Raw genomic sequence first — 13,957 nt, forward strand, 5'->3', positions numbered from 1 at the left:
AAAAAGCAGATGTTGGGAGGATTGGGAGGTTGGGGAGAGAGAAGCAGCTGTGGGAAGAGGCGGAGGGGTTTGGGCAGGGAGAGAAGCAGCTGTGGGAAGAGGGGGTTGGGGGAGGGAGAAGCAGCTGTGGGAGGAGGGGGTTGGGGGAGAGAGAAGCAGCTGGGGGGCGGATGGGGCTGGGGGGATAGAGAAGCAGCTGTTGGAGGAAAGAAGCAGATGTTGGGAGGATGGGGTTGGGGAGAGAGAAGCTGCTGTGGGGGTGGAGGGGGTTGGGGGAGGGAGAAGCAGCTGTGGGAGGAGGGGGTTGGGGGAGGGAGAAGCAGCTGTGGGAGGAGGGGGTTGGGGGAGAGAGAAGCAGCTGGGGGGCGGATGGGGCTGGGGGGATAGAGAAGCAGCTGTTGGAGGAAAGAAGCAGATGTTGGGAGGATGGGGTTGGGGAGAGAGAAGCTGCTGTGGGGGAGGAGGGGGTTGGGGGGAGAGAGAAGCAGCTGTGGGAAGAGGGGGTTGGGGGGAGAGAGATGTCCCTGTGGGAGTCGAGGGGGGTTGGAAGTAGAGAATGAGAGAACCTGTTAGGGAAGGGCCAGGGACGGAGGTCACGTGTCCTCTCTTTCTAAACCTAGTTGTCCTGTGTTGTCCGCACCTACCCGGCAGGTAAAGGAAAAGGCTGGGAGTCGGCGTTGTACGATTCGCTCTTCTTCCGCATCCGGTCAGGGAGAGCGGGGTGCTGGGAGTTGTTGTCCACGAGGCTGCTTTTCCGGGGACGGGGCTTTAGGCGAGTAGCGCCAATGAGGAGCCGGGGATGTTTGATTGACTGCTGAGCTCCTTCGCGCTTGAGGAATTCTTGGCGGCAAAACGCTGGTTTCACCTTTGAGCTCGTGCGTGTGGAAGTGGCGGGCTGACTGTGGGTTCGTCGCCAGCGAGAATTCATCTTATCTTTGGTTTTCTTTCTTTATTAATTGCTCCTGCGGAGCGCTGGCCTTGTCCCCCTCCCATTGCTCAGTGCACTGGGCTCACAAATGCCTCAGGCCAGGGCAGGTCCCCTCTTTCTCCCTGCGAAGCTCACGCATTTCCCCCATTTTGTGCGTTTGCTGTTAACGGCTGAGAAATTTTTTAGTCTTGCACCCATACTTGGAAGATGGGACTTGTAAGAAGTTCTCAAAGCCTTCTTAGAACTGCAAGCTCTGGCAAAAAGTGGCAGAGTTTACTTACACACTAGTGAAGAAATATTTTTTCCAATGTCAGGGATCCTGTTACAAAGCCAGGAATTGAACGCACTTCTGCGCATTTACTTTACTTGGCTTTAGAAAAGAAGCCTCAAGTTGACTACATTTTAGGCTTCCTCATCCTTCTAGTTTTGTAAAAGTATAAAACAAGTGATTCATATTCTGTACCCATTCCACTGAATGTTGTATACACTTCTACCATATTCCCTTTTAGCCATCTCTTCTCCAAGCACTACCCTTTAATCTTTCCTTTTATAATTTTTCTCACCCTTTTCTAATTCCGCTAGATCTTTTTCAAGATGTGACTGAAATCACACACAATATTTGAGATGTGGTCACTGCATGCAGCAAAAAAAATTAGAGCTGTATACATCAATTAAAATTTTTAATTGCAATTAAAACTTTTAATCATGCAATTAATCACATAAAACACCCCCTCACATTTGCTTCTGTATAGTGCAACAGCAGACATATTCTCAAAACTGACACATTTTAGTTGTCACACAGAAAGGTGATATATCAAATTCCATTACCCCTTACTAACCTAAAAATAAAAACATTTATCTTCCTATTATCTGGTAACTTTATCTTTCTAATCATCTCATTCTGCATCTCTGGGGATCACAAACAAATTGGAGAAGGTTATCATGCTGCTGTACTGGGCCATGGTGCATCACCCACCTGGAATATTGCGTCCAACACTGGTCACCATACATGAAAAAGGATATAGTACTACTCGAAAGGGTCCAGAGAAGAGCAAAAAAAATGGTTAAGGGACTGGAGGAGTTGCTGTACAGTGAGAGGCTAGAGAAACAGGGCCTCTTCTCCCTTGAAAAGAGGAGACTGAGAGGGGACATGATCAAAACATTAAAGATAATGAAAGGAATAGACTTAGTAGAGAAAGAGAGATTGTTCACCCTCTCCAAGGTGGAGAGAACGAGAGGGCACTCTCTAAAGTTAAAAGGGGATAGACTCTGTACAAACGTAAGGAAGTTCTTCACCTAGAGCAGGGGTGTCAAAATCCCTCCTCGAGGGCTGCAATCCAGTCGGGTTTTCAGGATCCCAATGAATATGCATGAGATCTATTAGCATACAATGAAAGCAGTGCATGCAAATAGATTTCATGCATATTCATTGGGGAAATCCTGAAAACCCGACAGGATTGCGGCCCTTGAGGAAGGACTTTGACAACTCTGACCTAGAGAGTGGTAGTAATCTGGAATGCTCTTCCAGAGGCTGCTGGGGAAAGCACCCTTCAGGGATTCAAGTCAAGGTTAGACAAGTTCCTGCTGAACCAGAACGTAAGCAGGTAAAGCTAAGAACATAAGCATAAGCTTTAAACTAGGAAGAGGGGGAAAGAACATAAGAAGTTGCCTCCGCTGAGGCAGACCATAGGTCCATCCTGCCTAGCGGTCTGCTCCCGCGGTGGCCCATCAGGCCCATTGCCTGAACAATGGTCTATACCTATCTATACCCCTCAATCCCTTTTTCTTCTAGGAATCTATCCAAACCTTCTTTGAAACCATTTAATGTTTTCTTGTCTACAACAGCCTCTGGAAGCGCGTTCCATGTATCCACCACCCTCTGAGTGAAAAAGAACTTCCTAGCATTTGTTCTAAACCCGTCCCCTTTCAATTTCTCCGAGTGCCCCCTTGTACTTGTGGTGCCCCTTAATTTGAAAAATCTGTCCCTGTCTACTTTTTCTATGCCCTTCAGGATCTTGAAGGTTTCTATCATGTCTCCTCTAAGTCTTCGCTTCTCCAGGGAGAAAAGTCCCAACTGCTTCAATCTTTCGGTGTATGGGAGATTTTCCATTCCCTTTATCAGTTTAGTTGCTCTTCTTTGTACTCCCTCAAGTACCGCCATGTCTTTCTTGAGATACGGTGACCAGTACTGGACACTACTCCAGATGCGGCCGTACCATTGCACGATACAGCGGCATGATGACTTCCTTCGTCCTGGTCGTAATACCCTTCTTAATGATACCCAACATTCTGTTTGCTTTCCTTGAGGCCGTGGCGCATTGCGCCGATGCCTTCAGTGTTGCGTCTACCATCACTCCCAGGTCTCTCTCCAGGTTACTGACCCCTAGTGGTGTTCCCCCCATTTTGTATGTGAACATCGGGTTCTTTTTTCCCACGTGCATGACCTTGCATTTCCCCATGTTGAAGCTCATCTGCCATATTTCGGCCCACTTTTCCAGCTGCGTTAGATCCTTTTGGAGATCTTTGCAGTCTTCCCTGGTTTGAGCCCTGCTGTATAGTTTGGTGTCATCTGCAAAAATAATGACTTCACACTTGGTTCCCGCCTCTAGGTCGTTTATGTAGATATTGAACAGGAGCGGTCCCAGCACCGACCCCTGCGGAACTCCGCTCGTGACCCCTTTCCAGTCTGAGTAGTGGCCCTTTACGCCAACCCTCTGCTTCCTGTTTGCCAGCCAGTTTTTGATCCATCGGTGGATCTCCCCTTATACCCCGTGGTTCCATATCTTTTTAAGCAGTCTCTCGTGTGGTACCTTGTTGAAGGCTTTTTGGAAGTCAAGGTAAATGATGTCTATAGATTCCCCTTTATCCACCTGGCTATTCACCCCCTCAAAGAAGTACAGTAAGTTTGTGAGGCATGACCTACCCTTGCAGAAGCCATGTTGACTCGGTTTTAGCTGCCCATTTTTTTCGATGTGCTCACAGATGCTGTCTTTAATCAGTGCCTCCATCATCTTTCCCGGGACTGAGGTCAGGCTCACCGGCCTGTAGTTTCCCGGGTCTCCCCTTGCGCCCTTCTTGAAGATGGGCGTGACATTTGCTATTTTCCAATCCTCCGGGATCTCTCCGGTTTTTAAGGATAGGTTGCATATCTGTCGAAGTGGCTCCGCTATTTCGTCTTTTAGTTCCTTGAGCACCCTTGGGTGAATGCCGTCCGGACCTGGCGATTTGTCGCTCTTTAGTCTGTCAATCTGCTTGAGTACATCCTCTTGGCTTACCTCTAAATCGACCAGCTTATCGTCTTGGTCTCCTATTACGATCTCCTCGGATTCTGGAATGTTGGTTATATTCTCCATCGTGAAGACTGACGTGAAGAACTCATTTAACCTGTCAGCTATCTCTTTCTCTTCTTTTACTACTCCCTTTCTGTCTCCATCGTCCAATGGTCCCACTTCTTCTCTCACCGGTTGCTTCCCCTTGACGTATCTGAAGAACGACTTGAAGTTTGTTGCTTCCTCTGCCAGTCTCTCTTCGTATTCTCTCTTTGCTTATCTAACCACTCGGTGACACTCCTTCTGGTGTTCTTTGTGCACTTTTTCCTCTGTTTGGTCTTTTTTCCATTTTCTGAACGATGCTTTCTTGTCGCTTATCGCCTTCTTCACTGCATTTGTTATCCACACTGGGTTTTTTGTTCTATTTTTTTTGCACCCTTTTCTGAACTTGGGGATGCATAGGTTTTGCGCTTCGTGCACAGTCTCCTTGAGTAAGGTCCAGGCTGTTTCTACAGATTTCGTCTTCCCTATGTTGCCTTTGAGTTTCTTTTCCACTATTTTCCTCATGGCATCATAATTTCCTTTTTTGAAGTTGAGTGCCGTCGTTGTGGTTCTTTTCCCCTTTGATGATCCAATTTCAAGCCTGCACTGGATCGTGTTGTGATCACTGTTACCTAGCGGGGGTAATACCGCCACCTCCTTTGCTGGCCCCCCTAGTCTGTTGAAGATTAGGTCAAGAGTGGCATCGCCCCGTGTTGGTTCCGTGACCAGTTGCTCCATGAAACAGTCCCTCGTGACCTCTATGAATTTGGTCTCTCTTGCGCAGTTTGAGTGCCCAATACTCCAGTCTATCCCAGGATAGTTGAAGTCCTCCATCACCACCACATTTCCGCTTCTGCATACCTGCCTCAGTTCAGCCTCCAGCTCCTGGTCGATTTCTTCCGGTTGTCCAGGTGGGCGGTAGTACAGACCCAATTTAATGTCTGCCCCAGTTCCTTCCTGTAGCTTAACCCATAGTGATTCCAAGCCATTCTCCCGTACTGTTGTTTCCATCCTGGCTGATGGTATGGAGTCTTTTATGTACAGCGCTATTCCTCCACCCTTTTTATGTGTCCTGTCTCTCCTGTATAGTTTGTACCCTGGTATGGCCACATCCCATTGATTGTCCTCAGTCCACCACGTTTCTGTGACTCCAATTATGTCTAGGTCCTTATTGCTGGCAGTGATTTCCAGTTCTCCCATTTTGGCCCTCAGGCTCCTAGCATTTGTGTATAGGCAGTTTAAGACCCAGTTTTTTGTCCTCTCTTTTTGTTTCCCTCGTGCTTTGGTACTCCTGCAGTTTTCTTCATGGTTTGCCAGCCCCTGAGCTTCGTCCTCCTCCTGCTGTGTGTGTGTGACATCCTCTGCCTGTTTCCCCTGCACCTCCTGCTCTCCTAATTCCCACTCAGTCCTGGGCTCTTTTTCACAATGTCTTTGCCCCTCTGGCTCCTGTTGTTCTGTGTTGGTGCCGCTTACCAGATCCATTTGTGTCCTCGATCCCTGCAATGCGTCCTTAGGTCCTTTTTCAAAACATACACACTCAGTCCCGAGTCCTCCTTTACAATGTCCCAGTTCAGTATCCTTGTCAGGTACTGATGTCCGATGTGTCGAGGTCAGGTCGACTATCGGCTTTCCCCTTCTCCTTAGTTTAAAGCCAAGTCTATGACGTTCTGGACGTTGCGTGCCAGCATCCTCGTCCCAGCTGTGCTAAGGTGCAGTCCATCTCTTCTGTAGAGCTTGTTCTTCCCCAAGAAAGTAGTCCAGTTCCTAACAAAGTGGAAACCCTCCTCCTCGCACCATCTCCTCAGCCAAACGTTAATTGATTGTAGTTCGCTCTGTCTCTTTGTGTCTGCTCTCGGTACTGGCAGGATCTCTGAGAAGGCTATCTTCCTTGTCCTTAGTCTCAGTTTCCTCCCCAGGGTCCTGAACTGGTCAGTTAGTGTAGTCCTGTTGAAGTTTCTCCTGCTGATGTCATTGGTTCCGATGTGGATCACTACTGCTGTCTCCTCCGTCTCGGCTCCCTCCAGGATCCTCTCGATATTGTTAATGATGTCCTTTGTTCTTGCCCCCGGGAGACATGTTACCAGTCTGTCCTCTCTCCCTCCGGCTATATGACTGTCTACTCCTCTCAGGATTGAGTCCCCAACCACGATAGCCGATCTCCCCTTCTTCAACTGTCTCTCTGGTCTCAGATCTGTGTCATATGTGCAGTCCATTTGTCCGTCCCCTGGGCTCTGCTATGTCTCCGCCCCTGGTCTCAGGTCTGTGTCATCTGCGCGGTCCGCTAGTCTTTTCTCCTGGCTCTGATGGATCTCCTCCTCCTCTGCCTGCCCAGGTCCTCCGCAAGGTCCTAGTTCCATGGTGTCTGGTGGTTCCTGTCGTCCAACTGTCGGTTCTCTCCTGGTGTGTTGGTGGTCCTGTGCCTCCACCATCCTGCAGGCCTCCTCAATGAATTTCTCGAGCTCCCTAACTTGTTCTGTGATGTGGCTCTCTCTGGCGGTGTCCTCGGTTGTCCAACACTGTTCTTCCGGAGGGGAGGTAGTCATACATATGACACTCGACGCAGAAAACTGGGTAGCTCCCCTGGGTTCCTGTAGCCTCCATTCCTATAGCCTCGGTGATTTGGGAGTGGTGCCTGGCGTGCAGTTAGCTGAAAAAGTAGAGAGAGAGAAAGAGTGAGAAGAGGAGAAAAGTGTTTGTTTTGTTGTTTTTTTTGAAGTTAGAAGTTATTGAGGTTAGAAGTTAGTTGGATTAGATATGCTGCTGGGCTGCCTGGGCTCCTTCACAAGGCTTCCTTCGCAAAGGCGCTCTCTGCCTGCTTCTGGCTTCCTGCCCTCGCTGACTCTCCTGCCTTCTCCGGCCCCTGCCCTGCGACAGCCGAACCTGAAAAAAAAAGAAGAGGAAAAGCAAGGCAAAAACCGCTGAGGTCTGCCTCGTGCCCTGGCTTCCCTTCTACGTTTCAGTGATATAAAGCCGACAGCTCTTCTCTGGACCCTCTCGAGTATCGCCATATCCTTCTTAAGGTACGGTGACCAGTATTGAATGCAGTACTCCAGATGCGGTCGCACCATCGCCCTATACAGTGGGAGGATAACCTCCTTGGTTCTGGTAGTGATACCTTTTTTGATAATGCCCAACATTCTGTTAACCTTTTTTGAGGCCGCTGCGCATTGTACCCCCGTTTTCATTGTTTTATCCACCAAAACCCCCAAGTCCTTTTCTAGGTTGCCTTCTCCCAATATCATCCCCCCCATCGTGTAGTTGTACATTGGGTTTCCTTTCCCTATGTGCATGACTTTACATTTCTCTACATTGAAGCTCATCTGCCATTTATTTGCCTACTCACTCAGTTTGTTGAGGTCCCTTTGAAGATCTTTACATTCCTCAACAGATCTAACCTTACCGGAGAGTTTTGTGCCCGCAAATTTTATAACTTTGCTAGACTCAAGGACTACTGGGCACGATGGATCATTGGTCTGACCCAGCAGTGGCAATTCTTATGTTCTTCTTCCTTACTTTATTCACTCTGTCATCTTTACTTCTTGCCCTATATCCATCTTTCAAGATCCATTTTTCTTCCTCCTTTTCAAATCTGTCTAGGTTTTTTTCTCTTCTGTTATTCCCTGCCATTCATGGGCACAATCATCTTCCTTCCTTTCTTTTCCCTTACATAGGTACCCATAAGATTATGTTACATCCCTTCCGGAATCCATACGCTAGGTGTTCAATCCCAACCTGTAGTCTGGGTGTTACAGAAATCCACATCATTTCTGTACACATGCTACACCCTCTTAACCTGAGATTTAGCAAACAACCCTAGTTTCAATTTTTGCAAGCAGTCCGAGCAGAAGTTGCAGTTGCTCTGCTTCTGTTTCTTATTTTTTTGCTTAAGTTCACTTTAAGTAAATTTTGGTGGCTTCAGTGCCTTGAGATCCCTTCCTCGTGGTCCTCTGTCGGAGAAAAGGATGCAGATAAGTTCTGGTGGATCTATGGAGCCAGCCTGCATATGTGCCACCTTCTTCAAGTACCCAGGGTCCCTTCCTGTGGGAGTGTGTTGGCTAGTGACTCTGTCACAGGTTTCTAGAACAGGCTGTGTGCATCTGGAAGAAACCCACCTGGGTTTCAAGGCGCAGGCTGCCTTTCCCGCCCCCGACCACGTGGCAGAGAATCAATGGGGGTGGAGTTTGAAGTCAGTCTCTGGCTGGCTGGCAGTCCGAAGATCTTCAAGTCTGGGCATTTGGAGCTGTTTCTGAGGCAGAAAGCCCTTGTTCTCCACTCAGCTGCTTTGAAAACGCTGACAGGCAAAGGCACTAGAGACCGAGTACCTCCATTATTTTTAATTTTCGGTTTTTGTTTAGTTTTGCCGTGAATTCTTGATGGTGGCCATCTTGGATTTAAAAATTGATCTTTTTTTTTCTAACTTATTTCTGCCTCAAAAATCATAGTTTAATTTCATAGTTTATTAAAATTTTGATTACATGCAAATCATAAAATTTGAAGCGTTGTACAATTAAATAAAACATATTAAAAGGGTAATAAACTCCAAATAACAAACAGGACAAGATGGAAGACCTAGACATAGGGACGGCTTGCATACAGGAGGAGAGGAGAGAGAACTACAATATTGTAAAGGAAAGAAGACAATGAGGGAAGAAAGGGGAGGAGGCAGTGGAAAAAGAATGGACTCCCCAGCCCCTATTCTATTGGATATGAACATTGATTGCACTGGATGGGTGCCGGATCAGCGATTGTGTACCACGTGCTGTACCTGGGGGAAGGAACGGGAACTTCGGACTTTGCCTCCTCCGTGTTCCTTCAGGCTGTAGAGCTGGCCTGGGTGTGTGCCTTCTGAAGAAAATCTTACCCAGAGCAGTGTTCTCCCCAGAAATGTTTTCCAGCCGGGTGGCATGAAAAAGTAGCCGGGTGGGGTGGGATGGGGAAATTTGGTGGTGGGGAAAATTAACCCCCCCTCTTTTACTAAGGTGCACTAACATTTTTAGCACGCACAAACCCCTGTGCTATGTGGGAAAACTAACGCCAGCTCAATGCTGGCGTTAGCATCTAGCGCATGTGGCAATTCTCCGCACACTAAGCGCATGCTAAAACCACTATTGTAACTTAGTAAAAGGAGCCCTAAATGTGTCCTATTTTTATTAGTTAATTATTATTATTATTTTCCAATGCTCAATATGACTTCCTTTTTTAAGGTTTGACACTTGTGCCAGAATATTTTTACTAAATTTAAGAAGTTTTTGCCCTCTTTCAAATGGTATAGAGGTTAAAAAAAGGGAAAGGCGTTAATGAAGTCATTAAGTTCAATCTAGTCATTTATTTCTGCATGAATTTAAACAATTAAAAAAAAAAAGATAAATATAAAATATAGCTGATCCAGTCATACAAGAAATGGCTCTACAGCAAGGGTGCCCACACTTTTTGGGTTTGCGAGCTACTTTTAAAATGACCAAGTCAAAATGATCTACCAACAATAAAATTAAAAAAAAAACAACCCACAAATCACACCAAACGCAGAGAAAATGTTAATTATCATATATATTCCGCAGGTTTTCAAAGAGGTCAAGGCAGATGATTTTATGCAATGTCACCTCAGGAACAACTATACAAAAATAGACAAATATACCCCCTCCCTTTTTACTAAATCGCAATAGCGGTTTTTAGCGCAGGGAGATGCGCTGAATGCCCTGCACTGCTCTCGATGTTCATAGGCTCCCTGCGCTAAAAACCGCTATTGCAATTTAGTAAAAGGGGGCCATAGTGCAAAATATAGACAGCAGATATAAATTCTCAAAACAGACACATTTTGATCATTAACTGAAAATAAAATCATTTCTCCCACAAGTGGACATGCTTAGTTACGTCAGCTCTATGGCTTCTTTAACTGTAAGGCGCCTGAATCTAAGGCTATATGCTACCATTCTGTAATGGAACCTGGGAGCCCATTCACTGCTATAGAATAGGCATTCCCTGTACAGTCTCAGGGTGCCTACGAGGAAGAACCCACTTGGAGAATTGCCCCTTATTTTTTTTAAGGATTATAAAAACAGAAGCAATAATGTGAAAAACAAAACCCAGCCTTAAAACAGGCTGAATTAATTTGTGAACCATTATTTAAAGGATACTCAGAAAAAATATTGTTTTCCCTTAACTTAAATGAAATAAACATATTCCTATCCATCATTTGACTATAGCTAAGTGCAAAAGAACCTCATAGAGCTGCAGTGAAATAGAAAAGTGATTTCGTTTTACTGTAATTTCTGCATTAAGTGGATTTGCACACCCCAAACTCCTTAAATCCTGATACACTTGTAGCTTTTCCTGTATCAGACTTTGCAAGATTAATAAATGGAGCATCCTTCTGCCTGCCAGTTAAAGGATGAAAAACAAATGCCTATAAAGTTCAAATCACAGCTTGACTAAACTTGAACTTTCTTGATTTTATTCTTCCTGGCTGACCACTTTATCTTCCACAATAGACACCAAGGTTGCTTGGATCGGAGCTTTAAAAGAGCAAGCAGAATCAGGTCCGATGTCCGTGCGTTTGTTTTTCTCAAATGGTATACCACTACACTTGCTGCTTTTACTTGCTTCGGGCCTTCCTCGTTGCCGTAACCTGCCTACTTTCTGTTTCCGCGAAGGCAGATCCCGGCAGCGAAGAAGGCCCGAAGCAAGTAAAAGCAGCAAGTTGTAAGCTTCCCTCTGGGGCTCTATCGTGTGCGTGCCGGCTTCCCTTCTCTTCCCTCCGAAACTGGAAGTAGCGTCCCTGGGGGGGGGGGGAAGAGAAGGGAAGCCAGCACGCACACGATAGAGCCCCGGAGGGAAGCTTACAACTTGCTGCTTTTACTTGCTTCGGGCCTTCCTCGCTGCCGGGTCCTGCCTTCGTGGAAACAGAAAGTAGGCAGGTCCCGGCAACGAGGAAGGCCCGAAGCAAGTAAAAGCATGCTGGCAAAAAAAAAAAAAAGGCAGGCGTCAAACAAAATTTTCGGCTGCGAGTCAGCCCGGGAAGGAGCATCGGCGGCAGCAGCAGGATTAGCTGGGTGGTCATCTAAATCAGCCGGGCGCAGCGCCCGGCTGTATGGCCCTGGGGAGAACACTGCCAGAGGCTGTTCTGGAGTCTGGCGCAGTACGCCTGCATTCCAAGTCTGGGGACTCTTTTGATGCAATGCATGTATCTCAACAGTGCCCTGCTATGGTTGCAGAGTGGGCATTTTCACTGGATTATATTCGGCTTCTCTGAACAGCGTATCCTCAGACTCTGCTCGTTTGACACAGCCAGCAGGCGTGTCGGAGCTTTTTCAGTCTGTGGCAAAGCTTCCTGTTTGGGAGCTCACTTATCTGGCCGTGCCAGACCTCAATTGCAATAGTAGCTGTGCAAAATTTATGTTTCTTCTGTCTCCTGTATTTGGTGGAATGAAGAAAACAAATGGGACATAGCACTGCTGGGGTACAAACTCTATCGCGAAGACAGGTCAGGTCAGAAAGGAGAAGGAATAGCCCTATACATAAAGGATAACATACACTCGACCAGAGTGGACACAGCAGCGACAACCAACAAATTGGAATCACTGTGGGTAAGGAATGGGCCCAAGATAAAGATGGGCCTGTACTATTGTCCACCTGGACAAACCGAAGCAAACGATGAAGAAATGAAAGCCGAGATGAAGCGAGAATGCAAAAGCGGTAACACGATTGTTATGGGAGACTTCAACTATCCTGGGATAGACTGGAGTCTTGGAAATTCAAAATGCGCTAGGGAGACCAGGTTCCTGGAAGCTATATAGGACTGCCTCATGGAGCAGCTTGTCAGAGAACTGACGAGAGGGAATGCCACTCTGGATCTAATCCTCAATGAGCTAAGAGGACCTGCAAAGGAAGTGGAAGTAGTGGGGCCGTTGGGATTCAGTGATCACAATATGATCAAGTTCAAAGTTGAAGTAGGAATATCGAAGGGAAGAGAACCACAGCGACAACTTTTAACTTCAAGAAAGGAAACTACGAAGCGATGAGAGTAATGGTAAGGAAGAAACTTAGGAATAGCTCAAAGAAATCGCAGACTGTAGAGCAAGCCTGGTCTTTATTCAAGGACACAGTGAGCGAGGCGCAAAATCTGTATATCCCCAGATTTAGAAAAGGATGCAAAAAGAGCCGAACAAAAGACCCAGTGTGGATAACTAAAGAAGTGAAGAAAGCGATAGGAGACAAGAAACATTCATTCCGGAAATGGAAAAAGGACAAAACCGGGTAGAACTAGAAAGAGCACAGGAAGCATCAAAAAGAATGTCACCTCATGGTTAGAAGAGCAAAAAGAGAATATGAAGAGAGGCTAGCCAGGGAAGCACGAAATTTCAAACTGTTCTTCAGATATGTTAAACGGAAGCAGTCGGCAAGGGAGGAGGTGGGACCGCAGGATGACGGAGATAGGAAAGGAGTGGTGAAGGAGGAAAAAGAAGTGGCGGATAGACTAAACATGTTCTTTTTGTCAGTATTTACAAAAGAGGACACATCCAACTTGCCGGAACCTGAAAAAATCTTCAAAGGAGATCAAGCAGAAAAATTAACATCCATGGAGGTAAGCCTTGAAGACAGACTTACACAAGCAGATACATAGATTAAAAACTGACAAATCTCCAGGCCCAGACGGAATCCACCCTAGGGTATTGAAAGAACTAAAGGAGGAAATAGCAGAACTACTACAGCAGTTTGGAATCTATCACTGAAAACAGGCGTGATCCCGGAGGATTGGAAGATAGCTAATGTTACGCCCATCTTTAAAAAAGAATCGAGAGGTGACCCGGGGAACTACAGACCGGTAAGTTTGACTTCGGTTCCAGGGGAAGATGGCGGAAGTGCTGATAAAAGACAGCATCGATGAGTATCTAGAAAGGAATAAACTGATTAAAACAAGCCAACTTGGCTTCTGCAAGGGAAGATCATGCCTAACAAACTTATTGCATTTATTCAAAGGAATTAACAAACGGATGGACAAAGGGGACCCCATAGACATCATATACTTAGATTTCCAAAAAGCCTTTGACAAGGTACCCCATGAACACCTACTACGGAAACCCGAAGAACCATGGGGTGGAAGGAGACGTACATAGATTGATCAAAAATTGGTTGGCGGGTAGAAAGTAAAGGGTAGGAGTGAAGGGCCACTACTCGGACTGGAGGAGGGTCACGAGAGGTGTTCCGCAGGGGTCGGTACTCGGACTGCTGCTGTTCAATGTATTTATAAATGATCTAGAAACAGGGACGAAATGTGAAGTAATAAAATTCGCAGACGACACCAAACTATTTAATGAGGATAGGACTAAAGAAGACTGCGAAGATTTACAAAGGGACCTGAACAAACTAGGAGAGTGGGCGACGAGATGGCAGATGAAGTTTAATGTAGAGAAATGTAAAGTCTTGCATGTAGGAAACAGAAACCTGAAGTACAGCTATACGATGGGAGGGCTGGTAATGGGTGAAAGTACCCAAGAAAAGGACTTGGGGGTAATAGTGGACAACACAATGAAGCCGTCGGCACAGTGCGCAGTGGCCTCTAAGAAGGCAAATAGAATGCTAGGTACTATCAAGAAAGGTATTACAACCAGAAGGAAATAAGTTATCCTGCCGTTGTATCGGGTGACGGTGCGCCCGCATCTGGAGTATTATGTCCAATACTGGTCGCCGTACCTTAAGAAGGATATGGCAATACTCGAGA

The 13,957-nt window shown here is 46.4% G+C and overlaps 1 protein-coding gene across 3 annotated transcripts in view; it reads right to left on the bottom strand.

Moving 5' to 3' along the window:
• Nucleotides 1-701, bottom strand: part of SLC52A2 (solute carrier family 52 member 2) — a 90,132-nt gene extending 89,431 nt beyond the window's left edge. For 2 of the 3 annotated variants that reach the window (XM_033934338.1, XM_033934334.1), the window contains exon 1: nucleotides 567-653. The gene's annotated coding sequence lies outside the window, so the exon portion shown is untranslated. Of the gene's footprint in view, nucleotides 1-566 lie in introns of all 3 variants that reach the window. The other variant, XM_033934335.1, reaches the window with a different exon arrangement.
• Nucleotides 702-13,957: the final 13,256 nt, after the last annotated feature.

Source organism: Geotrypetes seraphini, chromosome 2, assembly GCF_902459505.1.
Source record: "Geotrypetes seraphini chromosome 2, aGeoSer1.1, whole genome shotgun sequence".
In the NCBI taxonomy this organism is placed as follows: Eukaryota; Metazoa; Chordata; class Amphibia; order Gymnophiona; family Dermophiidae; genus Geotrypetes; species Geotrypetes seraphini.